Source organism: Pleurodeles waltl, chromosome 5 (assembly GCF_031143425.1).
Source record: "Pleurodeles waltl isolate 20211129_DDA chromosome 5, aPleWal1.hap1.20221129, whole genome shotgun sequence".
Classification (NCBI taxonomy): domain Eukaryota; kingdom Metazoa; phylum Chordata; class Amphibia; order Caudata; family Salamandridae; genus Pleurodeles; species Pleurodeles waltl.
In genome coordinates, this window is record NC_090444.1 from 298,381,481 (window position 1) to 298,407,829 (window position 26,349).

General features: G+C 51.1%; 1 protein-coding gene across 2 annotated transcripts in view; it reads right to left on the reverse strand.

Annotated features, from left to right (window-relative positions):
- FBXO11 (F-box protein 11) overlaps positions 1–26,349 on the reverse strand; it is a 608,024-nt gene that overhangs the window by 286,214 nt on the left and 295,461 nt on the right. The window lies entirely within an intron of this gene.

The window sequence follows — 26,349 nt, forward strand, 5'->3', positions numbered from 1 at the left end:
TGTTTTCGGCTCCGAGGCGAATTTTTTCTTTTTCGGCGTCGACCTTTCTCGGCGTCGATCTTCCTCGGTGCCGCTGTCTCTGCACCGAGCAGCTTCGGTTCCGCTGTCTCGGCGTCGATCTTTTTCGGCAGCACTTTCTCGGTCCCGAGATTGCTGCGTGCCTGTGTCACGACCCGAGTCGGACGATCTCGGCACCAGTTCGGCCTTTTTCGGTGCCGATGGACGGTCACCTACTTTATGGGTTGAGCCATGGCCTGTTGGCAGTGGCGTCCCCTGGGCCTTGTCTGTTTTCTTGTGTGGTGCTTGCTTCGACGTCTTACTCACGGTTTCTTCGACGTCGAATTCCTCCGAGTCCGATTCATGGATGGAGAAGGCTTCCTCTTCTTCTCCTTGTCCCTCGAACTCTCGGTGTCCTGTCGGCGTGGACGCCATCTGCAATCTTCTGGCTCGCCGGTCACGGAGCGTTTTTCGGGACCGAAACGCACGACAGGCCTCACACGTTTCTTCTTTGTGCTCGGGCGACAGGCACAAGTTACAGACCAAATGTTGGTCTGTATATGGATATTTATTGTGGCATTTAGGACAGAATCGGAACGGGGTCCGTTCCATCAGTGTCGATGTTACACGCGGTCGGGCCGACCAGGCCCCGACGGGGGATCGAAATTACCCCGAAGGGCTACCGGAGCTCTTCACGATTCGGTGTTGATTCTATTCTTACCCGATCCCGAGCGAAACAATACCGACGTAGTTTTCCGAAGTTAAGACTATCTTTCCGTCCCGAAACCCGGAGCGAAAAGGAACACGTCCGAACCCGATGGCGGAAAAAAAACAATCTAACATGGAGTCGACGCCCATGCGCAATGGAACAAAGGAGGAGGAGGAGTCCCTCGGTCTCGGGACTCGAAAAGACTTCTTCGAACAAAAACAACTTGTAACACTCCGACCCAACACCAGACGGCGGACTATGCACAACATGTGTATCTGCAGCTACACATGCCACCGAACATAAAGTACCTTTATTTTTGTACAATACCACAAAACTCTCCAATAGGAGGTAATACACCAAATATATACACTAGCAAGCAGAAACAGGCATAGAAAAGGTTAGAAAACAGTGCAAATAGCAATAATCAAGTGACCCTAGGAGGAGCACAAACCATAAACTAAAAAAATGGAATGGAATGCGAATAAGGTACCCTCACACCTAGGTAAGTAAAATGTATAGAGGGGAGCTGGGAGTACTAGAAAACCACAGAGGTAAGTAACACAGTACCCCCCTCAGCGACCAGGAAAGTAGGAGTAAGTCACTGGAGTTTCCCTAAACAACCCATGAGGAAGAAAATAGAAGAAATGCAAGACCCAGAAGAGACTGCAAAACCCCAGAAATGGATTACAGTGAAGGAAGACCTGTGGCGAGAGGGGACCACGTCCAGCAAGAACAACAAAGTCCAGTGGGGGGGGGGGGGGGGCAGGAGCCCCTACCGACCACCCTGAGGATGCAGGAGTTGGTAATCCGTGAATATGCACTGCACCCCTGAGGACAGAGTCAAGTTCCCAGAGGTTGCAGGTGATGTCCCATGCCGGGTAGATGAATTGCAGACTGGGTTGCGTGTTCAGATTCCTCCAACAAGCCTTGGCAAAGGCAAACTTCGTGGTTGGAGGAAAGTGGAGCTGTCGGGGACCAGCAAGATGCAGGAGGGCTCAACCTAGGAGGGGGAGTCACAAGGGGCCCTTAGCGATGAAGAAATCCCAGGCAGCACCACAGGAGGCCACCAGGACGAAAACACAGAAGGTGCAAAAAGGAGCCCATGTAGCACTACAGAAGAGGATCCCACACTGCTGGAGAACCATGCATAGAACTGGGATTTGCAGGAAGGAGTGCTGGAGCTACACGTTGCCTGAAGACTCCTTGAAGGAGATGCAAACAATCCTTGGCAGCTGCAAAAGACGCATTGCACGGGGGTAGTGCCCAGCGTGGGAAGGCAAAGGCTTACTTCCACCAGAGTTGGACAGCTGGTAGAGAGGACGACTCCGGACCACCACCTGTGATGCAGAACCCACGCAGCTCAGGAGGAGAGGGGATCCACGCAGTCAGTCGTCGCTTACTGTAGGTGCCTGCGGTTGCAGGGGGAGTGACTTTCACTCTAAGGGAGATTCTTCCTTCTTGTGCAGGCTGAAGAGTTGCAGTAGAGGATGCACAGCAAATGAACTGTTGCAAACCTGGGAGGAACCCTGGAAACAATGTTGCAGAACAGTCCTTTCTTCCTGGAGGCAGCTTGTCAGGCCCTGGAGGTTCCAATCTCAGTTCTGGAGGCCAGAAGTCGAAGCAGAGGTTGCAGAGAAGTCCTACTGGGATCGTGCAAGACGAATCTGAGAACCCACCCAAGAGAGAAACCCTAAATAGCCCTGAAAAGGGGGATTGGTCACCTAACCAGGTAAGCACCTATCAGGAGGGGGCTCTGACATCACCTGCCTGGACAGGCCACTCAGATGCTCATAGAGTTTCCTGCCAACAAGATGGCAGAACCCAGGGGCCCTCTGGAGGAGCTCTGAGCACTGCCCCTGGGGTAGTGATGGACAGGAGAGTGGTCACTCCCCTTTCCATTGTCCAGTTTTGTGTCCGAGCAGAGACTGGGGGTGCTGGAACCGGTGTGAAATGGTTTATGCATGGAGGGCACCAAATGTTCCTTTCAAAGCTTACCAGTGGATTGGGGAGGGTACCCCTCCCAAGCCAGTCACACCGATTTTCAAAGGGAGAGGGTGTTACCTCCCTCTTCAAAAGGAAATCCTTTGTTGTGCCTTCCCTGGCTTGATCAGATCAAGCAGCAGGAGGGCAGAAACCTGTCTGAGGGGTGGCAGCAGCTGGGCTGCCCGGAAAAGCCTGTAAGACTGGTGGTAAAAAATGTTGGGGGTCCTCTAAGGAGCCCCCAGAGTGCATGGAATCATACTTCCAATACTTGCAACAGTACTAGTGTATGATTCAGACACGTTTGATACCAAACATGCCCAGGTTCAGATATACCATTATGTAGCTGGACATAGGTAGTGACCTATGTCCAGTACACATGCAAAATGCCGTCCCCCGCACTCACAAAGTCCAGGAAAATGGATATGGAGTTTGTGGGGGCACCTCTGCTAGTGCAGGGGTGCCCTCACACATAGGTACCTGCACCCTACCCTCTGGGCTGAGAGGGCCTACCATAGGGGTGACTTAGTGCAGTTACTTGCAGTGTAGTGTAGTTTCACGCAGACTGCAATAGCAGGCTTGCAGAATCCTTTGCATGGGCTCCCTATGGGTGGCAGAATAACTGATGCAGCCCATAGGAATCCCCTGGAAACCCAATGCCCTGGATACCTAGGTACCATATACTAAGGACTTACATGGGGGACACGTATGCCAATTGTGGGAAGAAAAAGGTACAATTTAAAGGAGAGAGCAAAACTACTGGGGTCCTGTAGGATGTTGGCTCTGTATGTGCTATTTCAAAGTAAGGAATAGCATGCACAGAGTCCAAGGGTTCCCCTTAGAGGTAAAATAGTGGTAAAAATAGATAATACTAATGCTCTATTTTGTGGTAGTGTGGTCGAGCAGTAGGCTTATCCAAAGAGTAGTGTTAAGCATTTGTTGTACATAAACATTGACAATAAATGAGGTACACACACTCAGAGACAAATCCAGCCAATAGGTTTTGTTATAGAAAAATATCTTTTCTTAGTTTATTTTAAGAACCACAGGTTCAAATTTAACATGTAATATCTTGTTTGAAAGGTATTGCAGGTAAGTACATTAGGAACTTTGAATCACTTCAATTGCATGTATACTTTTCAAGTTATTCACAAATAGCTATTTCAAAAGTGGACACAGTGCAATTTTCACAGTTCCTGGGGGAGGTAAGTTTTGTTAGTTTTACCAGGTAAGTAAGACACTTACGGGGTTCAGTTCTTGGTCCAAGGTAGCCCACCGTTGGGGGTTCAGAGCAACCCCAAAGTTACCACACCAGCAGCTCAGGGCCGGTCAGGTGCAGAGTTCAAAGTGGTGCCCAAAACGCATAGGCTATAATGGAGAGAAGGGGGTGCCCCGGTTCCGGTCTGCTTGCAGGTAAGTACCCGCGTCTTCGGAGGGCAGACCAGGGGGGGTTTGTAGGGCACCGGGGGGGGACACAAGCCCACACAGAAATTTCACCCTTAGCGGCGCGGGGGCGGCCGGGTGCAGTGTTAGAACAAGCGTCGGGTTCGCAATGGAAGTCAATGAGAGATCACAGGATCTCTTCAGCGCTGCAGGCAGGCAAGGGGGGGGCTTCCTCGGGGAAACCTCCACTTGGGCAAGGGAGAGGGACTCCTGGGGGTCACTTCTGCAGTGAAAGTCCGGTCCTTCAGGTCCTGGGGGCTGCGGGTGCAGGGTCTTTTCCAGGCGTCGGGACTTAGGTTTCAGAGAGTCGCGGTCAGGGGAAGCCTCGGGATTCCCTCTGCAGGCGGCGCTGTGGGGGCTCAGGGGGGGACAGGTTTTGGTACTCACAGTCGTAGAGTAGTCCGGGGGTCCTCCCGGAGGTGTTGGTTCTCCACCAGCCGAGTCGGGGTCGCAGGGTGCAGTGTTGCAAGTCTCACGCTTCTTGCGGGGAGTTGCAGGGTTCTTTAAAGCTGCGTCTTGAAACAAAGTTGCAGTCTTTTTGGAGCAGGTCCGCTGTCCTCGGGAGTTTCTTGTCGTCGTCGAAGCAGGGCAGTCCTCAGAGGATTCAGAGGTCGCTGGTCCCTTTGGAAGGCGTCGCTGGAGCAGAGTTCTTTGGAAGGCAGGAGACAGGCCGGTGAGTTTCTGGAGCCAAGGCAGTTGTTGTCTTCTGGTCTTCCTCTGCAGGGGTTTTCAGCTGGGCAGTCCTTCTTCTTGTTGTTGCAGGAATCTAATTTTCTAAGGTTCAGGGTAGCCCTTAAATACTAAATTTAAGGGCGTGTTTAGGTCTGGGGGGTTAGTAGCCAATGGCTACTAGCCCTGAGGGTGGGTACACCCTCTTTGTGCCTCCTCCCAAGGGGAGGGGGTCACAATCCTAACCCTATTGGGGGAATCCTCCATCTGCAAGATGGAGGATTTCTAAAAGTCAGAGTCACCTCAGCTCAGGACACCTTAGGGGCTGTCCTGACTGGCCAGTGACTCCTCCTTGTTATTCTCATTATTTTCTCCGGCCTTGCCGCCAAAAGTGGGGGCCGGGGCCGGAGGGGGCGGGCAACTCCACTAGCTGGAGTGTCCTGCGGTGCTGTGACAAAGGGGTGAGCCTTTGAGGCTCACCGCCAGGTGTTACAGCTCCTGCCTGGGGGAGGTGTTAGCATCTCCACCCAGTGCAGGCTTTGTTACTGGCCTCAGAGTGACAAAGGCACTCTCCCCATGGGGCCAGCAACATGTCTCTAGTGTGGCAGGCTGCTGGAACTAGTCAGCCTACACAGATAGTCGGTTAAGTTTCAGGGGGCACCTCTAAGGTGCCCTCTGGGGTGTATTTTGCAATAAAATGTACACTGGCATCAGTGTGCATTTATTGTGCTGAGAAGTTTGATACCAAACTTCCCAGTTTTCAGTGTAGCCATTATGGTGCTGTGGAGTTCGTGTAAAACAGACTCCCAGACCATATACTCTTATGGCTACCCTGCACTTACAATGTCTAAGGTTTTGCTTAGACACTGTAGGGGTACAGTGCTCATGCACTGGCACCCTCACCTATGGTATAGTGCACCCTGCCTTAGGGCTGTAAGGCCTGCTAGAGGGGTGTCTTACCTATACTGCGTAGGCAGTGAGAGGCTGGCATGGCACCCTGAGGGGAGTGCCATGTCGACTTACTCGTTTTGTCCTCACTAGCACACACAAGCTGGCAAGCAGTGTGTCTGTGCTGAGTGAGAGGTCTCCAGGGTGGCATAAGACATGCTGCAGCCCTTAGAGACCTTCCTTGGCATCAGGGCCCTTGGTACTAGAAGTACCAGTTACAAGGGACTTATCTGGATGCCAGGGTCTGCCAATTGTGGATACAAAAGTACAGGTTAGGGAAAGAACACTGGTGCTGGGGCCTGGTTAGCAGGCCTCAGCACACTTTCAATTGTAAACATAGCATCAGCAAAGGCAAAACGTCAGGGGGCAACCATGCCAAGGAGGCATTTTCTTACAGGTCCTGGTTAGCAAGATCCCAGAAGACACAGTCAAAGACACTGTGTAGGAAGTTGGCTCTGTATATACTATTTCAAAGTAAGAAATAGCATGCACAGAGTCCAAGGGTTCCCCTTGGAGGTAAGACAGTGGCAAAAAGAGATAATTCTAATGCTCTATTTTGTGGTAGTGTGGTCGAGCAGTAGGCTTATCAGAGGGTAGTGTTAAGCATTTGTTGTACACACACAGGCAATAAATGAGGAACACACACTCAAAGACAATTCCAGGCCAATAAGTTTTTGTATAGAAACATATTTTCTTAGTTTATTTTAAGAACCACAGGTTGAAGATTTACAAGTAATAGTTCGAATGAAAGGCATTTCACTTAGGTAACTTAGGAACTTTGAATCAGCAAAATAGCATGTACAGTTTTCACAAAAATGATAATAAGCTATTTTAAAACTAGACAGTGCACATTTCAACAGTTCCTGGGGGAGGTAAGTGTTTGTTAGTTTTGCAGGTAAGTAAACCACCTACAGGGTTCAAATTTGGGTCCAAGGTAGCCCACCGTTGGGGGTTCAGGGCAACCCCAAAGTTACCACACCAGCAGCTCAGGGCCGGTCAGGTGCACAGGTCAAAGTGATGCCCATTACACATAGGCTAAATGGAGAAGGGGGTGCCCCGGTTCCAGTCTGCCAGCAGGTAAGTACCCGCGTCTTCGGAGGGCAGACGAGGAGGGTTTTGTAGGGCACCGGGGGGGAACACAAGTCAGCACAAAAAGTACACCCTCAGCGGTACGGGGGCGGCCGGGTGCAGAGTGCAAACAGGCGTCAGGTTTTCAATGGAATTCAATGGGAGACGTAGGGGTCTCTTCAGCGAAGCAGGTGGGGGGGGGGGGGGGGGGGAGGGGCGCTCCTCGGGGTAGCCACCACCTGGGCAAGGGAGAGGGCCACCTGGGGGTCGCTTCTGCACCGGAGGTCGGATCCTCAGGTCCTGGGGGCTGCGGGTGCAGTGTCTTTACCAGGCGTCTGGTTCTTAGAAGCAGGCAGTCACGGTCAGGGGGAGCCTCTGGATTCCCTCTGCAGGCATCGCTGGGGGGGGGGGGGGGTTCAGGTGGGGGTCAACTCTGGCTACTCACAGGGTTGCAGTCGCCGGGGAGTCTTCCCTGTAGTGTTGTTTCTCCGCAGGTCGAGCCAGGGGCGTCGGGTGCAAAGTGGAAAGTCTCATACTTCCGGCGGGAAACGTGCAGTCCTTTAAAAGTTGTTTCTTTGTTGCAAGGTTGTGTCTTCTTTGGAGCAGAGCCACTGTCCCCGGGAGTTCTTGGTCCTTTCAGATGCAGGGTAGTCCTCTGAGGCTTCAGAGGTCGCTGGACCCTGTGGAACGCGTCGCTGTTGCAGTTTTTCTTGAAGTGGGGAGACAGGCCGGTAGGGCTGGGGCCAAAGCAGTTGTGTCCCCGTCTTCTCTGCAGGGCTTTCAGGTCAGCAGTCCTTCTTCGTCTTCAGGTTGCAGGAATCTATCTTGCTAGGTTCTGGGAGCCCCTAAATACTCAATTTAGGGGTGTGTTTTAGATCTGGGGGGGTTAGTAGCCAATGGCTATTAGCCCTGAGGGTGGGTACACCCTCTTTGTGCCTCCTCCTTGAGGGGAGGCGGGCACATCCCTAATCCTATTGGGGGAATCCTCCATCTGCAAGATGGAGGATTTCTAAAAGTCAGAGTCACTTCAGCTCAGGACACTTTAGGGGCTGTCCTGACTGGCCAGTGATGGCTCCTTGTTTTTCTCATTATCTCCTCTGGCCTTGCCGCCAAAAGTGGGGCCGTGGCCGGAGGGGGCGGGCATATCCACTAGCTGGAGTGCCCTGGGGCGCTGTAACAAAGGGGGTGAGCCTTTGAGGGTCACCGCCAGGTGTTACAGTTCCTGCAGGGGGCGGTGAGAAGCACCTCCACCCAGTACAGGCTTTGTTACTAGCCACAGAGTGACAAAGGCACTCTCCCCATGTGGCCAGCAACATGTCTGGTGTGTGGCAGGCTGACAAATCTAGTCTGCCCACACTGGAAGTCGGGATGTTTTCAGGGGGCATCTCTAAGATAACCTCTGGGGTGTATTTCACAATAAAATGTATACTGGTAATCAGTGTGCATTTATTGTGCTGAGAAGTTTGATACCAAACTTCAGTTTTCAGTGTAGCCATTAGGGTGCTGTAGAGTTCGTGTATGACAGACTCCCAGACCATATACTCTTATGGCTACCCTGCACTTACAATGTTTAAGGTTTTGCTTAGACACTCTAGGGGCATAGTGCTCATGCACTTATGCCCTCACCTATTGTAGGAAGTTGGCTCTATATGCACTATTTCAAAGTAAGGAATAGTATGCACAGAGTCCAAGGGTTCCCCTTAGAGGTATGAAAGTGGCAAAAAGAGATAATACTAATGCTCTATTTTGTGGTAGTGTGGTCGAGCAGTAGGCTTATCAAAGGAGTAGTGTTAAGCATTTGTTGTACATACACACAGGCAATAAATGAGGAACACACACTCAGAGACAATTCCAGGCCAATAGGTTTTGTTATAGAAAAATATATTTTCTTAGTTTATTTTAAGAACCACAGGTTCAAATTCCACATGTAATATCTCATTTGAAAGGTATTGCAGGTAAGTACTTTAGGATCTTTGAATAATTACAATAGCATATATCCATTTTACATAAAACACATTTAGCTGTTTTAAAAGTGGACAGTGCAATTTTCACAGTTCCTGGGGGAGGTAAAGTAATGTTAGTTTTTGCAGGTAAGTAAACCACCTACGGGGTTAAGATTGGGGTCCAAGGTAGCCCACTGTTGGGGGTTCAGAGCAACCCCAAAGTCACCACACCAGCAGCTCAGGGCCGGTCAGGTGCAGAGGTCAAAGTGGTGCCCAAAACGCATAGGCTTCAATGGAGAGAAGGGGGTGCCCCGGTTCCGGTCTGCCAGCAGGTAAACACCTGCGTCTTCGGAGGGCAGATCAGGGGGGTTTTGTAGGGCACCGGGGGGGGGGGGGGGGGGGGGACAGAAGTCCACACACAAAGTACACCCTCAGCAGCGCGGGGGCGGCCGGGTGCAGTGAGCAAACAAGCGTCTGGTTTCCAATGGGAGTCAATGGGAGACCAAGGGGTCTCTTCAGCGGTGCAGGCAGGCAAGGGGGGGGGGGGGGGGGGGCTGGCTCCTCAGGGTAGCCACCACCTGGGCAAGGGAGAGGGCCTCCTGGGGGTCACTCCTGCACTGGAGTTCCGATCCTTCAGGTGCTGGGGGCTGCGGGTGCAGGGTCTTTTCCAGCTGTCAGGATTTTAGAGTCAGGCAGACGCGGTCAAGGGGAGCCTCGGGATTCCCTCTGCAGGCGTCACTGTGGGGGTTCAGGGGGGACAACTTTGGTTACTCATGGTCTTGGAGTCGCCGGAGGGTCCTCCCTGAGGTGTTGGTTCTCCACCAGTCGAGTCGGGGTCGCCGAGTGCAGTGTTGCAAGTCTCACGCTTCTTGCGGGGATTGCAGGGGTCTTTAAATCTGCTCCTCTGAAACAAAGTTGCAGTCTTTTTAGGAACAGGGCCACTGTCCTCGGGAGTTTCTTGTTCCTCTTAAAAGCAGGGCAGTCCTCTGAGGATTCAGAGGTCGCTGGAGCAGGTTTCTTTAGAAGGCAGGAGACAGGCCGGTAGGACTGGGGCCAAAGCAGTTGGTGTCTTCTTTCTTCTTCTGCAGGGGTTTTTCAGCTCAGCAGTCTTCTTCTGTAAGTTGCAGGAATCTAAAATCTTAGGTTCAGGGAAGCCCTTAAATACTAAATTTAAGGGCGTGTTTAGGTCTGGGGGGTTAGTAGCCAATGGCTACTAGCCCGGAGGGTGGGTACACCCTCTTTGTGCCTCCTCCCAAGGGGAGGGGGTCACATTCCTATCCCTATTGGGGGAATCCTCCATCTGCATGATGGAGGATTTCTAAAAGTTAGAGTCACTTCAGCTCAGGACACCTTAGGGGCTGTCCTGACTGGCCAGTGACGACTCCTTGTTATTCTAATTATTTACTCCGGCCTTGCCGCCAAAAGTGGGGCCGTGACCGGAGGGGGCTGGCAACTCCACTAGCTGGAGTGCCCTGTGCTGCTGGCACAAAGGGGTGAGCCTTTGAGGCTCACCGCCAGGTGTTACAGCTCCTGCCTGGGGGAGGTGTTAGCATCTCCACCCAGTGCAGGCTTTGTTACTGGCCTCAGAGTGACAAAGGCACTCTCCCCATGGGGCCAGCAACATTTCTCGAGTGTGGCAGGCTGCTAGAACTAGTCAGCCTACACAGGTAGTTGGGTAAAGTTTCAGGGGTCACCTCTAAGGTGCCCTCTGGGGTGTATTTTACAATAAAATGTACACTGGCATCAGTGTGCATTTATTGTGCTGAGAAGTTTGATACCAAACTTTCCAGTTTTCAGTGTAGCCATTATGGTGCTGTGGAGTTAGTGTTTGACAGACTCCCAGACCATATACTCTTATGACTACCCTGCACTTACAATGTCTAAGGTTTTGCTTAGACACTGTAGGAGCACAGTGCTTATGCACTGGTGCCCTCACCTATGGTATAGTGCACCCTGCCTTAGGGCTGTAAGGCCTGCTAGAGGGGTGACTTATCTATACTGCATAGGCAGTGTGAGGTTGGCATGGCACCCTGAGGGGAGTGCCATGTCGACTTACTAGTTTTGTTCTCACCAGCACACACAAGCTGGCAAGCAGTGTGTCTGTGCTGAGTGAGGGGTCCCCAGGGTGGCATAAGCTATGCTGCACCCCTTAGAGACCTTCCCTGGCATCAGGGCCCTTGGTACCAGGGGTACCAGTTACAAGGGACTTACCTGGATGCCAGGGTGTGCCAATTGTGTAAAACAAAAGTACAGGTTAGGGAAAGAACACTGGTGCTGGGGCCTGGTTAGCAGGCCTCAGCACACTTTCAAATCAAAACATAGCATCAGCAAAGGCAAAAAGTCAGGGGGTAACCATGCCAAGGAGGCATTTCGTTATAGCGTGGACATCAAAGTAATCGGATGAGCATCGTTCCACAATTACAGCCAACACGTGTTTCGTCACAACAGGTGATTTTTTCAAGGCTGCAAAATATACATAGAGAGATGTGGTTGCCAAATCTAGCATGCCAGAATTGAGGATGATAGCATAGAGATTAAACGTGTGTGTTCTGTTAATAAGACATGCCCTCATCCCCAAACACCCCACCACTAGCAACACGGGGCCGGCCGGGTGCAGAGGTCAAAGTTGAGCAATTTTAACGTGGGCTCCTATGGAGACAGGGGGTACTCTGAACTCGGTCTGCCAGCTGGTAAGTACCCGCAACTTGGAGGACAGAGCAGGGGGGAGATTAGAGGAGCACTGGAGTGGCCCCAAGTAGGCACCAATCCCACACCCTCAGCGGCACTGGGGCAGCCGGGTGCAAACTGGGCATCTGGCTTCCAATTAAACTATGAGGGGGACCCCATGGGTCACTCGGGCGCTGCAGGCGAGGTCCAGGGGGAGGAGGGGAACCACCGGTCAGACCCGGAAGAGTGCCACCTGTTGATAGTCGCTGCACCGGGTATCGATTTCTCAAAGGCCTAGGGGCTGTGGGTCCTTTGGTGTCGATTATCTTCATCCAGGACAGTCGCAGTCAGGGGGGCCCTCGGGATTCCCTCTGCAGGTGTTGTCATGGAGGGGTGGAGAAGTCAACCCAGGGTGGGCACTTGGTCACTGTCGCCTGGGGGTCCTCTCTGGTTGGTTGGGCCACCTGGACTTGGCCGTGGGTGTCAGGTGCAAAGTGGTAGGACTCACGCTTCGAGTGAGGTGGGAGTTCATTAGACAAGTTTTCTTCTTCTGTTCCTTTTTTGGACAGGGCCCATGTCCACAGGAGTTCTTGATCCTCTGTGATGCAGGCAGTCCTCTGGAGGTTTTTCAGAGGTCGCTGGACCTGCTGGGTGCATTTCTTTTCTTCTGCAGATTCTTTGAAGCAGGACACAGGCCGGTAGGGCTGGGGCCAAGTCAGTTGTGGTCTCCTTTCCTTCTCTGCTGGGGTTTCAGCTAAGCAGTCCTTCTTGTGAGGTCATCAGAAATCTGACTAGCTTGGTTCAGGGAGCCTTTAAATACAAGATTTAGGGGCGTTTTAGGGGTCTGAGGGCAGTAGCCAATGGCTACTGTCCCCGAGGGTGGCTACACCCTCCTTGTGCTCACTTGCTTTCGGGAAGGGAGCACATTCCTGTCCCTATTGGTCCCTGTCCTCCAAATCAAGATGGAGGATTCTACAAGGAGGGGGTCACTTCAGCTCTGGACACCTTAGGGATGGTCCTGGCTGAGGTGGTGACTCCTTGTTTTTCCTAATTATCCCTCTGGACTTGCCGCCAAAAGTGGGGCTTTGTCCAGAGGCTGGGCATCTCCACTAGCTGGTGTGCCCTGGAGCACTGTAACACGGAGCCTGAGCCTTTGAGGCTCACCGCTAGGTGTTACAGTTCCTGCAGGGAGGAGGTGTGAAGCACCTCCACCCAGTGCAGGCTTTGTTTCTGGCCTCAGAGAGCACAAAGGCTCTCACCCCAGGGGGGTCACAAACATGTCTGCTAGTGGCAGGCTGGCACAGACCAGTCAGTCCTACACTAGAGAATTGGGTAAAATACAGGGGGCATCACTAAGATGCCCTTCTGTGTGCATTTTTTAATAAATCCAACACTGGCATCAGTGTGGGTTTATTATTCTGAGAAGTTTGATGCCAAACTTCCCAGTATTCAGTGTAGCCATTATGGAACTGTGGAGTTCGTTTTAACAAACTCCCAAACCATATACTTAATATGGCCAAACTGTACTTAAAATGTCTAAGAATGGACTTGGACACTGTAGGGACTTATTGCTCATGCAGCTAATGCCCTCATCTGTGGTATAGTGCACCCTTAGTCGACATGTGATGGATACTGGTCAATACGAGTTCTACACAGGCTACACTGAAAATAGGGATGTTTGGTTTTCGGTCTCGTATTAATAAACCCTCACCAATTTCAGTGATGGATTTATTAATACATGCTCCCAGAAGGCACCTTAGAGATGCCTCCTGAAAATCTACCAATTGCTGGTAGGCTGACTCAATAGTTTCCACCAATCTGCCACCAACGGACGAAATAATGAGATACGATGAGGCTTTGGCCCTTGGCCCAGACTTACAGTCCTGTAGGTTGTTGCTAAGTGCCTGAATGCAGTATATGATTCTTTTCTCATAGGATAGCATTAGGGCACCCGACGCTGAAAAGCACCTGTAGGGGAGAGAGAGTGAGTGTGTGTGCGAGAGAGAGTGAGTGTGTGTGCGAGAGAGAGTGAGTGTGTGTGCGAGAGACAGTGAGTGTGCGAGAGAGAGAGAGTGAGTGTGCGAGAGAGAGAGAGTGAGTGTGCGAGAGACAGTGAGTGAGTGTGCGAGAGACAGTGAGTGAGTGTGCGAGAGACAGTGAGTGTGTGTGCGAGAGACAGTGAGTGTGCGAGAGAGAGTGTGCGAGTGAGTGAGAGTGAGCGAGCGAGCGAGCGAGCGAGCGAGCGAGCGAGCGAGAGTGAGCGAGTGAGAGCGAGTGAGAGCGAGTGAGAGTGAGCGAGTGAGAGCGAGTGAGAGTGAGTGAGTGAGAGTGAGAGTGAGTGAGAGTGAGTGAGAGTGAGTGAGAGTGAGTGTGAGTGAGTGAGAGTGAGTGAGAGTGAGTGAGAGTGAGTGAGAGTGAGTGAGAGTGAGTGAGAGTGAGTGAGAGTGAGTGTGAGTGAGTGAGAGTGAGCGAGCGAGCGAGCGAGCGAGCGAGCGTGAGAGTGAGTGAGAGTGAGTGAGAGTGAGTGAGAGTGAGTGTGAGTGAGTGTGAGTGAGTGTGAGTGAGTGTGAGTGAGTGTGAGTGAGTGAGAGTGAGTGTGAGTGAGTGAGAGTGAGTGAGTGTGAGTGAGAGTGAGTGAGTGTGAGTGAGAGTGAGTGAGAGTGAGTGAGAGTGAGTGAGTGAGTGAGAGTGAGTGAGAGTGAGTGAGAGTGAGTGAGAGTGAGTGAGAGTGAGTGAGAGTGAGTGAGAGTGAGTGAGTGAGTGTGAGTGAGTGAGTGAGAGTGAGTGAGTGAGAGTGAGTGAGTGAGAGTGAGTGAGTGAGTGAGTGAGTGAGAGTGAGTGAGTGAGAGTGAGTGAGTGTGTGCGCATAAACCAGTCCACGCTGGTTCAGGGACTCTCCCCAGTCCCTGCTCTGGAGCAAGGCTGGACAATGGAAAGCGGAGTGACCGCTCCCCTGTCAATCACCACCACAGGGGTGGTGCTCGGAGCTCCTCCAGAGGGTCCCTGGGTTCTGCCATCTTGATTCTAAGATAGGCAGGGAACTCTGGGAGCATCTGAGTGGTCAGGCCAGGCAGGCGACGCTAGGGCTCTCCTGGTAGGTGCTTACCTGGTTAGGTGACCAGTCCCCCTTTCACGGCTATTTAGGGTCTTCTTCTGGGGTGGGTCCTCAGATTCGGCTTGCAAGATTTCAGCAGGACTCATCTGCAATCCTTGCTTCGACTTCTGGCCACCGGAACCGCGACTGGACCATCAAGCAACCTACAGGCTGGAGATCCACAAGAAAGACTCTTCTGCAACATTGTATCCAGAATTCCTGCAAACTTTGCAACAGTTCCCACGCTGTGCATTCTCAGAAGACTGCAACTCTTCAGCCTGCACAAGAAGAAGGAATCTCCCTTGGAGGAAAGGAGTCACTTCCCTGCAACTGAAGGCACCTACAACAAGCGACGACCAGCTGCGTGGATCCAATCTCCTGCCGAGCTGCGTGGATCCTGCATCACGGGTGGTGGTCCGGAGTAGTCCTCTTGGTCCTCTCTGCCAGTTGTCCAACTTCAGTGGAGGTAAGCCTTTGCCTTTCCATGCAAAACAGCAACCCCATGCACTGCTTCTCTTGCAGCTGCCATGGCTTGTTTGTGTCTCCTCCAAGAAAATTACAGGTGTCGTGCAGCTCCAGTCCCCATCACTCTTACCTGCAAATCCCAGCCTCCTGCGTGGTTCTCCTGTGGTGTGGACTCCACAGGAGGTGTTGTAATGCTGTGTGAGCTCCTTCTTGCACCTTCTGGGTCCTCATCCTGTGGGACTCCTGTTGGTGCTGCCTCCACTCCTGTGGACTCCCTGCGACGCTGAGGGTACCCTGTGACTCCCACTCCTGAGTTGAGCCCTCCTTGGCCTTGCTGGTCCCTGGCAGCTCCCCTTTTCTCCAACCGCGAAGTAACCTTTATCAAGGCTTGTTGGTGGAATTCCTGCACCAACACCCATCTGCAATCTTCCTTCCAGCGTGGAACTCCATCTGCATCCATCAGAAACTCTTCTCCCACTTCTGGGCTGCAGTGCTGAACTGTTCTTCACCGTCGACCAACTCATGCATCTTCAGTGTGGTGGGTAGGGGCTCCTGCCCCCACTGGACTCTTGTGCCTCTGTACTTAGTCCCCTCTCTTCACAGGTCTTCTTTCTTCAGTAATCCCCGCTGGTTTTCTTGCAGCCTTCTCTGGGTGTCTTTTCCTACTTTTATGTGGTTTTGGGCAAAATTTGTGTTTTTCTCCTGCATTCCTGGTCGCTGATGGGTGTTGTGTTACTTATCTCTGTGGTTCCATAATACCCCCAAGCTCCCATCTACAAAGTTTACTTACCTAGGTGGGGGTACCTTGTTCGCATTCCATTGTCTTTGTATATGTTTTTTGCTCCTCCTAGGGCCACTATTGGTTTTACTTTTGCACTGTTTTCTAACCTTTTCTATGCCTATTTCTGATTGCTAATGCATACATTTAGTGTATTACTTACCTCCTAAGGGTGGATCACCTGTCTGTTGATTTGTGATAATCTGTGCCAAAAATAAAATACCTTTATTTCTGTACAACGGAGTTGTAGGAAGTTGGCTCTGTATGTGCTATTTCAAAGTAAGGAATAGCATGCACAGAGTCCAAGGGTTCCCCTTAGAGGTAAAATAGTGGTAAAAATAGATAATACTAATGCTCTATTTTGTGGTAGTGTGGTCGAGCAGTAGGCTTATCCAAGGAGTAGTGTTAAGCATTTGTTGTACATACACATAGACAATAAATGAGGTACACACACTCAGAGACAAATCCAGCCAATAGGTTTTTATATAGAAAAATATCTTTTCTTAGTTTATTTTAAGAACCACAGGTTCAAATTCTACATGTAATATCTCATTCGAAAGGTATTGCAGGTAAGTACTTTAGGAACTTCAAATCATCAAAATTGCATGTATACTTTTCAAGTTATTGACAAATAGCTGTTTTAAAAGTGGACACTTAGTGCAATTTTCACAGTTCCTAGGGGAGGTAAGTATTTGTTAGGTTAACCAGGTAAGTAAGACACTTACAGGGCTTAGTTCTTGGTCCAAGGTAGCCCACCGTTGGGGGTTCAGAGCAACCCCAAAGTCACCACACCAGCAGCTCAGGGCCGGTCAGGTGCAGAGTTCAAAGTGGTGCCCAAAACGCATAGGCTAGAATGGAGAGAAGGGGGTGCCCCGGTTCCGGTCTGCTTGCAGGTAAGTACCCGCGTCTTCGGAGGGCAGACCAGGGGGGTTTTGTAGGGCACCGGGGGGGACACACGTCCACACAGAAATTTCACCCTCAGCGGCGCGGGGGCGGCCGGGTGCAGTGTAGAAACAAGCGTCGGGTTCGCAATGTTAGTCTATGAGAGATCTCGGGATCTCTTCAGCGCTGCAGGCAGGCAAGGGGGGGATTCCTCGGGGAAACCTCCACTTGGGCAAGGGAGAGGGACTCCTGGGGGTCACTTCTCCAGTGAAAGTCCGGTCCTTCAGGTCCTGGGGGCTGCGGGTGCAGGGTCTCTCCCAGGCGTCGGGACTTTAGGTTCAAAGAGTCGCGGTCAGGGGAAGCCTCGGGATTCCCTCTGCAGGCGGCGCTGTGGGGGCTCAGGGGGGACAGGTTTTGGTACTCACAGTATCAGAGTAGTCCTGGGGTCCCTCCTGAGGTGTTGGATCGCCACCAGCCGAGTCGGGGTCGCCGGGTGCAGTGTTGCAAGTCTCACGCTTCTTGCGGGGAGCTTGCAGGGTTCTTTCAAAGCTGCTGGAAACAAAGTTGCAGCTTTTCTTGGAGCAGGTCCGCTGTCCTCGGGAGTTTCTTGTCTTTTCGAAGCAGGGGCAGTCCTCAGAGGATGTCGAGGTCGCTGGTCCCTTCGGCAGGCGTCGCTGGAGCAGGATCTTTGGAAGGCAGGAGACAGGCCGGTGAGTTTCTGGAGCCAAGGCAGTTGTCGTCTTCTGGTCTTCCGCTGCAGGGGTTTTCAGCTGGGCAGTCCTTCTTCTTGTAGTTGCAGGAATCTAATTTTCTAGGGTTCAGGGTAGCCCTTAAATACTAAATTTAAGGGCGTGTTTAGGTCTGGGGGGTTAGTAGCCAATGGCTACTAGCCCTGAGGGTGGGTACACCCTCTTTGTGCCTCCTCCCAAGGGGAGGGGGTCACAATCCTAACCCTATTGGGGGAATCCTCCATCTGCAAGATGGAGGATTTCTAAAAGTTAGAGTCACCTCAGCTCAGGACACCTTAGGGGCTGTCCTGACTGGCCAGTGACTCCTCCTTGTTATTCTCATTATTTTCTCCGGCCTTGCCGCCAAAAGTGGGGCCTGGCCGGAGGGGGCGGGCAACTCCACTAGCTGGAGTGTCCTGCTGGGTTGGCACAAAGGAGGTGAGCCTTTGAGGCTCACCGCCAGGTGTGACAATTCCTGCCTGGGGGAGGTGTTAGCATCTCCACCCAGTGCAGGCTTTGTTACTGGCCTCAGAGTGACAAAGGCACTCTCCCCATGGGGCCAGCAACATGTCTCGGTTTGTGGCAGGCTGCTAAAACTAGTCAGCCTACACAGATAGTCGGTTAAGTTTCAGGGGGCACCTCTAAGGTGCCCTCTGGGGTGTATTTTAGAATAAAATGTACACTGGCATCAGTGTGCATTTATTGTGCTGAGAAGTTTGATACCAAACTTCCCAGTTTTCAGTGTAGCCATTATGGTGCTGTGGAGTTCGTGTTTGACAAACTCCCAGACCATATACTCTTATGGCTACCCTGCACTTACAATGTCTAAGGTTTTGTTTAGACACTGTAGGGGTACCATGCTCATGCACTGGTACCCTCACCTATGGTATAGTGCACCCTGCCTTAGGGCTGTAAGGCCTGCTAGAGGGGTGTCTTACCTATACTGCATAGGCAGTGAGAGGCTGGCATGGCACCCTGAGGGGAGTGCCATGTCGACTTACTCGTTTTGTCCTCACTAGTACACACAAGCTGGCAAGCAGAGTGTCTGTGCTTAGTGAGAGGTCTCCAGGGTGGCATAAGACATGCTGCAGCCCTTAGAGACCTTCCTTGGCATCAGGGCCCTTGGTACTAGAAGTACCAGTTACAAGGGACTTATCTGGATGCCAGGGTCTGCCAATTGTGGATACAAAAGTACAGGTTAGGGAAAGAACACTGGTGCTGGGGCCTGGTTAGCAGGCCTCAGCACACTTTCAATTGTAAACATAGCATCAGCAAAGGCAAAAAGTCAGGGGGCAACCATGCCAAGGAGGCATTTCCTTACACAACCCCCCCCCAAACGAAAGAGGATGAGACTAACCTTTCCCAAGAGAGTCTTCATTTTCTAAGTGGAAGAACCTGGAAAGGCCATCTGCATTGGCATGGGCAGTCCCAGGTCTGTGTTCCACTATAAAGTCCATTCCCTGTAGGGAGATGGACCACCTCAACAGTTTAGGATTTTCACCTTTCATTTGCATCAGCCATTTGAGAGGTCTGTGGTCGGTTTGAACTAGGAAGTGAGTCCCAAAGAGGTATGGTCTCAGCTTCTTCAGGGACCAGACCACAGCAAAGGCCTCCCTCTCAATGGCACTCCAACGCTGCTCCCTGGGGAGTAACCTCCTGCTAATGAAAGCAACAGGCTGGTCAAGGCCATCATCATTTGTTTGGGACAAAACTGCCCCTATCCCATGTTCAGAGGCATCAGTCTGCACAATGAACTGCTTAGAATAATCTGGAGCTTTTAGAACTGGTGCTGAGCACATTGCTTGTTTCAGGGTGTCAAAGGCCTGTTGGCATTCCACAGTCCAGTTCACTTTCTTGGGCATTTTCTTGGAGGTGAGTTCAGTGAGGGCTGTCACAATGGATCCATATCCCTTCACAAACCTCCTGTAATACCCAGTCAAGCCAAGGAATGCCCTGACTTGAGTCTGGGTTTTTGGAGCTACCCAGTCCAGAATAGTCTGGATCTTGGGTTGGAGTGGCTGAACTTGGCCTCCACCTACAAGGTGGCCCAAGTAAACCACAGTTCCCTGCCCTATCTGGCATTTGGATGCCTTGATAGAGAGGCCTGCAGATTGCAGAGCCTTCAAAACCTTCTTCAGGTGGACCAGGTGATCCTGCCAGGTGGAGCTAAAGACAGCAATATCATCCAGATAAGCTGTGCTAAAGGACTCCAAGCCAGCAAGGACTTGATTCACCAACCTTTGGAAGGTGGCAGGGGCATTCTTTAAACCAAAGGGCATAACAGTAAACTGATAATGCCCATCAGGTGTGGAGAATGCTGTTTTCTCTTTTGCTCCAGGTGCCATTTTTATTTGCCAGTACCCTGCTGTCAAGTCAAAGGTACTTAAGAATTTGGCAGCACCTAATTTATCTATGAGCTCATCAGCTCTTGGAATTGGATGAGCATCTGTCTTGGTGACAGAATTGAGCCCTCTGTAGTCCACACAAAACCTCATCTCTTTCTTTCCATCTTTGGTGTGAGGTTTGGGGACTAAGACCACTGGGCTAGCCCAGGGGCTGTCAGAGCGCTCAATTACTCCCAATTCCAGCATCTTGTGGACTTCCACCTTGATGCTTTCCTTAACATGGACAGATTGTCTAAAGATTTTGTTCTTGACAGGCATGCTGTCTCCTGTGTCCACATCATGGGTACACAGGTGTGTCTCACCAGGGGTTAAGGAGAAGAGTTCAGGAAACTGTTGTAGGACTCTCCTACAATCAGCTTGCTGTTGGCCAGAGAGGGTGTCTGAGTAGATCACTCCATCTACTGTGCCATCTTTTGGGTCTGATGACAGAAGATCAGGGAGAGGTTCACTCTCTGCCTCCTGATCCTCATCTGTTACCATCAACAGATTGACATCAGCCCTGTCGTGGAAGAGCTTAAGGCGGTTTACATGGATCACCCTCTTGGGGCTCCTGCTTGTGCCCAGGTCCACCAGGTAGGTGACCTGACTCTTCCTTTCTAGTACTGGGTAAGGGCCACTCCATTTGTCCTGGAGTGCCCTGGGAGCCACAGGCTCCAGAACCCAGACTTTCTGCCCTGGTTGGAACTCAACCAGTGCAGCCTTTTGGTCATACCAAAACTTCTGGAGCTGTTGGCTGGCCTCAAGGTTTTTGGTTGCCTTTTCCATGTACTCTGCCATTCTAGAGCGAAGGCCAAGTACATAGTCCACTATGTCCTGTTTAGGCTCATGGAGAGGTCTCTCCCAGCCTTCTTTAACAAGGGCAAGTGGTCCCCTTACAGGATGACCAAACAGAAGTTCAAAGGGTGAGAATCCTACTCCCTTCTGTGGCACCTCTCTGTAAGCGAAAAGCAGACATGGCAAGAGGACATCCCATCTCCTTTTGAGCTTTTCTGGGAGCCCCATGATCATGCCTTTTAATGTCTTGTTGAATCTCTCAACCAAGCCATTAGTTTGTGGATGGTATGGTGTAGTGAATTTATAAGTCACTCCACACTCATTCCACATGTGCTTTAGGTATGCTGACATGAAGTTGGTACCTCTGTCAGACACCACCTCCTTAGGGAAACCCACTCTGGTAAAGATACCAATGAGGGCCTTGGCTACTGCAGGGGCAGTAGTCGACCTAAGGGGAATAGCTTCAGGATACCTGGTAGCATGATCCACTACTACCAGGATATACATATTTCCTGAGGCTGTGGGAGGTTCTAGTGGACCAACTATGTCCACACCCACTCTTTCAAAGGGAACCCCCACCACTGGAAGTGGAATGAGGGGGGCCTTTGGATGCCCACCTGTCTTACCACTGGCTTGACAGGTGGGGCAGGAGAGGCAGAACTCCTTAACCATGTTGGACATATTGGGCCAGTAGAAGTGGTTGACTAACCTCTCCCACGTCTTGGTTTGTCCCAAATGTCCAGCAAGGGGAATGTCATGGGCCAATGTTAGGATGAACTTCCTGAACAGCTGAGGCACTACCACTCTCCTAGTGGCACCAGGTTTGGGGTCTCTGACCTCAGTGTACAGGAGTCCATCTTCCCAATAGACCCTATGCGTTCCATTTTTCTTGCCTTTGGACTCTTCAGCAGCTTGCTGCCTAAGGCCTTCAAGAGAGGGACAGGTTTCTTGTCCCTTACACAGCTCCTCCCTTGAGGGTCCCCCTGGGCCTAAGAGCTCAACCTGATAAGGTTCAAGCTCCAAAGGCTCAGTTCCCTCAGAGGGCAGAACTTCTTCCTGAGAAGAGAGGTTCCCTTTCTTTTGCTGTGTTGCAGTTGGTTTCCCAACTGACTTTCCTGTTCTCTTGGTAGGCTGGGCCATTTTTCCAGACTCCAGCTCTACTTGTTCACCCTGTGCCTTGCACTGTGCTCTTGTTTTTACACACACCAGTTCAGGGATACCCAGCATTGCTGCATGGGTTTTTAGTTCTACCTCAGCCCATGCTGAGGACTCCAGGTCATTTCCAAGCAGACAGTCCACTGGGATATTTGAGGAGACCACCACCTGTTTCAGGCCATTGACCCCTCCCCATTCTAAAGTAACCATTGCCATGGGATGTACTTTTCTCTGATTGTCAGCGTTGGTGACTGTGTAAGTTTTTCCAGTCAGGTATTGGCCAGGGGAAACCAGTTTCTCTGTCACCATGGTGACACTGGCACCTGTATCCCTCAGGCCCTCTATTCTAGTCCCATTAATTAAGAGTTGCTGTCTGTATTTTTGCATGTTAGGCGGCCAGACAGCTAGTGTGGCTAAATCCACCCCACCCTCAGAAAATAGAATAGCTTCAGTGTGGACCCTGATTTGCTCTGGGCACACTGTTGATCCCACTTGGAGACTAGCCATACCAGTGTTACCTGGATGGGAGTTTGGAGTGGAACCTTTCTTGGGACAGGCCTTGTCTCCAGTTTGGTGTCCATGCTGTTTACAGCTGTGACACCAGGCCTTTTTGGGATCAAAGTTTTTACCCTTGTACCCATTGTTTTGTGAAGAGGCTCTGGGCCCACCCTCCTGTGCAGGTTTTTGGGGGCCTGTAGAAGACTCTTTACTATTTTTAGTTTTGGCTGTCTCATCACCCTTCCCCTGGGGAGTCTTTGTGACCCCTTTCTTTGGGTCACCCCCTGTTGAAGTCTTGGACACCCTTGTCTTGACCCAATGGTCCGCCTTCTTTCCCAATTCTTGGGGAGAAATTGGTCCTAGGTCTACCAGATGCTGATGCAGTTTATCATTGAAACAATTACTTAACAGGTGTTCTTTCACAAATAAATTGTACAGCCCATCATAATTACTTACACCACTGCCTTGAATCCAACCATCTAGTGTTTTCACTGAGTAGTCAACAAAGTCAACCCAGGTCTGGCTCGAGGATTTTTGAGCCCCCCTGAACCTAATCCTGTACTCCTCAGTGGAGAATCCAAAGCCCTCAATCAGGGTACCCTTCATGAGGTCATAAGATTCTGCATCTGGTCCAGAGAGTGTGAGGAGTCTATCCCTACACTTTCCTGTGAACATTTCCCAAAGGAGAGCACCCCAGTGAGATCTGTTCACTTTTCTGGTTACACAAGCCCTCTCAAAAGCTGTGAACCATTTGGTGATGTCATCACCATCTTCATATTTAGTTACAATCCCTTTAGGGATTTTCAACATGTCAGGAGAATCTCTGACCCTATTTATGTTGCTGCCACCATTGATGGGTCCTAGGCCCATCTCTTGTCTTTCCCTCTCTATGGCTAGGATCTGTCTTTCCAAAGCCAACCTTTTGGCCATCCTGGCTAACTGGATGTCCTCTTCACTGGGGCTATCCTCAGTGATTTCAGAGGTGTTGGTCTCTCCTGTGAGGGAACCAGCATCTCTGACTATTATTTTTGGAGTCAGGGTTTGAGGGACCCTGTTCTCCTTAGATAGGACTGGTAGGGGGGAATTGTCCTCCAAGTCACTATCCTCTTCCTCTGAGTTGCCACCCTCAGAGGGGTTGGCCTTTTCAAACTCTGCCAAAAGCTCCTGGAGCTGTATTTTGGTAGGTTTGGGGCCCATTGTTATTTTCTTTATTTTACAGAGTGACCTTAGCTCCCGCATCTTAAGATGGAGGTAAGGTGTGGTGTCGAGTTCCACCACAGTCACATCTGTGCTAGACATTTTGCTTCTAAAAGTTGGAATACTTTTTAAGAATCTACAACTGGTTCTAGAATCTAATTCAAACTTTTACAAACTTTTAAACTCTAAAAGAAATGCTAAACAGGGACAGGGACTTAACACACAAGGCCCTAGCAGGACTTTAGAAAACTTTTCAAATTGCAAAAATCAATTTCTAATGACAATTTTGGAATTTGTCGTGTGATCAGGTATTGGCTGAGTAGTCCAGCAAATGCAAAGTCTTGTACCCCACCGCTGATCCACCAATGTAGGAAGTTGGCTCTGTATGTGCTATTTCAAAGTAAGGAATAGCATGCACAGAGTCCAAGGGTTCCCCTTAGAGGTAAAATAGTGGTAAAAAGAGATAATACTAATGCTCTATTTTGTGGGAGTGTGGTCGAGCAGTAGGCTTATCCAAGGAGTAGTGTTAAGCATTTGTTGTACATACACATAGACAATAAATGAGGTACACACACTCAGAGACAAATCCAGCCAATAGGTTTTGTTATAGAAAAATATCTTTTCTTAGTTTATTTTAAGAACCACAGGTTCAAATTCTACATGTAATATCTCATTCGAAAGGTATTGCAGGTAAGTACTTTAGGAACTTCAAATCATCAAAATTGCATGTATACTTTTCAAGTTATTGACAAATAGCTGTTTTAAAAGTGGACACTTAGTGCAATTTTCACAGTTCCTAGGGGAGGTAAGTATTTGTTAGGTTAACCAGGTAAGTAAGACACTTACAGGGCTTAGTTCTTGGTCCAAGGTAGCCCACCGTTGGGGGTTCAGAGCAACCCCAAAGTCACCACACCAGCAGCTCAGGGCCGGTCAGGTGCAGAGTTCAAAGTGGTGACCAAAACGCATAGGCTAGAATGGAGAGAAGGGGGTGCCCCGGTTCCGGTCTGCTTGCAGGTAAGTACCCGCGTCTTCGGAGGGCAGACCAGGGGGGTTTTGTAGGGCACCGGGGGGGGGGACACGTCCACACAGAAATTTCACCCTCAGCGGCGCGGGGGCGGCCGGGTGCAGTGTAGAAACAAGCGTCGGGTTCGCAATGTTAGTCTATGAGAGATCTCGGGATCTCTTCAGCGCTGCAGGCAGGCAAGGGGGGGATTCCTCGGGGAAACCTCCACTTGGGCAAGGGAGAGGGACTCCTGGGGGTCACTTCTCCAGTGAAAGTCCGGTCCTTCAGGTCCTGGGGGCTGCGGGTGCAGGGTCTCTCCCAGGCGTCGGGACTTTAGGTTCAAAGAGTCGTGGTCAGGGGAAGCCTCGGGATTCCCTCTGCAGGCGGCGCTGTGGGGGCTCAGGGGGGACAGGTTTTGGTACTCACAGTATCAGAGTAGTCCTGGGGTCCCTCCTGAGGTGTTGGATCGCCACCAGCCGAGTCGGGGTCGCCGGGTGCAGTGTTGCAAGTCTCACGCTTCTTGCGGGGAACTTGCAGGGTTCTTTCAAAGCTGCTGGAAACAAAGTTGCAGCTTTTCTTGGAGCAGGTCCGCTGTCCTCGGGAGTTTCTTGTCTTTTCGAAGCAGGGGCAGTCCTCAGAGGATGTCGAGGTCGCTGGTCCCTTCGGCAGGCGTCGCTGGAGCAGGATCTTTGGAAGGCAGGAGACAGGCCGGTGAGTTTCTGGAGCCAAGGCAGTTGTCGTCTTCTGGTCTTCCGCTGCAGGGGTTTTCAGCTGGGCAGTCCTTCTTGTAGTTGCAGGAATCTAATTTTCTAGGGTTCAGGGTAGCCCTTAAATACTAAATTTAAGGGCGTGTTTAGGTCTGGGGGGTTAGTAGCCAATGGCTACTAGCCCTGAGGGTGGGTACACCCTCTTTGTGCCTCCTCCCAAGGGGAGGGGGTCACAATCCTAACCCTATTGGGGGAATCCTCCATCTGCAAGATGGAGGATTTCTAAAAGTTAGAGTCACCTCAGCTCAGGACACCTTAGGGGCTGTCCTGACTGGCCAGTGACTCCTCCTTGTTATTCTCATTATTTTCTCCGGCCTTGCCGCCAAAAGTGGGGCCTGGCCGGAGGGGGCGGGCAACTCCACTAGCTGGAGTGTCCTGCTGGGTTGGCACAAAGGAGGTGAGCCTTTGAGGCTCACCGCCAGGTGTGACAATTCCTGCCTGGGGGAGGTGTTAGCATCTCCACCCAGTGCAGGCTTTGTTACTGGCCTCAGAGTGACAAAGGCACTCTCCCCATGGGGCCAGCAACATGTCTCGGTTTGTGGCAGGCTGCTAAAACTAGTCAGCCTACACAGATAGTCGGTTAAGTTTCAGGGGGCACCTCTAAGGTGCCCTCTGGGGTGTATTTTAGAATAAAATGTACACTGGCATCAGTGTGCATTTATTGTGCTGAGAAGTTTGATACCAAACTTCCCAGTTTTCAGTGTAGCCATTATGGTGCTGTGGAGTTCGTGTTTGACAAACTCCCAGACCATATACTCTTATGGCTACCCTGCACTTACAATGTCTAAGGTTTTGTTTAGACACTGTAGGGGTACCATGCTCATGCACTGGTACCCTCACCTATGGTATAGTGCACCCTGCCTTAGGGCTGTAAGGCCTGCTAGAGGGGTGTCTTACCTATACTGCATAGGCAGTGAGAGGCTGGCATGGCACCCTGAGGGGAGTGCCATGTCGACTTACTCGTTTTGTCCTCACTAGTACACACAAGCTGGCAAGCAGAGTGTCTGTGCTTAGTGAGAGGTCTCCAGGGTGGCATAAGACATGCTGCAGCCCTTAGAGACCTTCCTTGGCATCAGGGCCCTTGGTACTAGAAGTACCAGTTACAAGGGACTTATCTGGATGCCAGGGTCTGCCAATTGTGGATACAAAAGTACAGGTTAGGGAAAGAACACTGGTGCT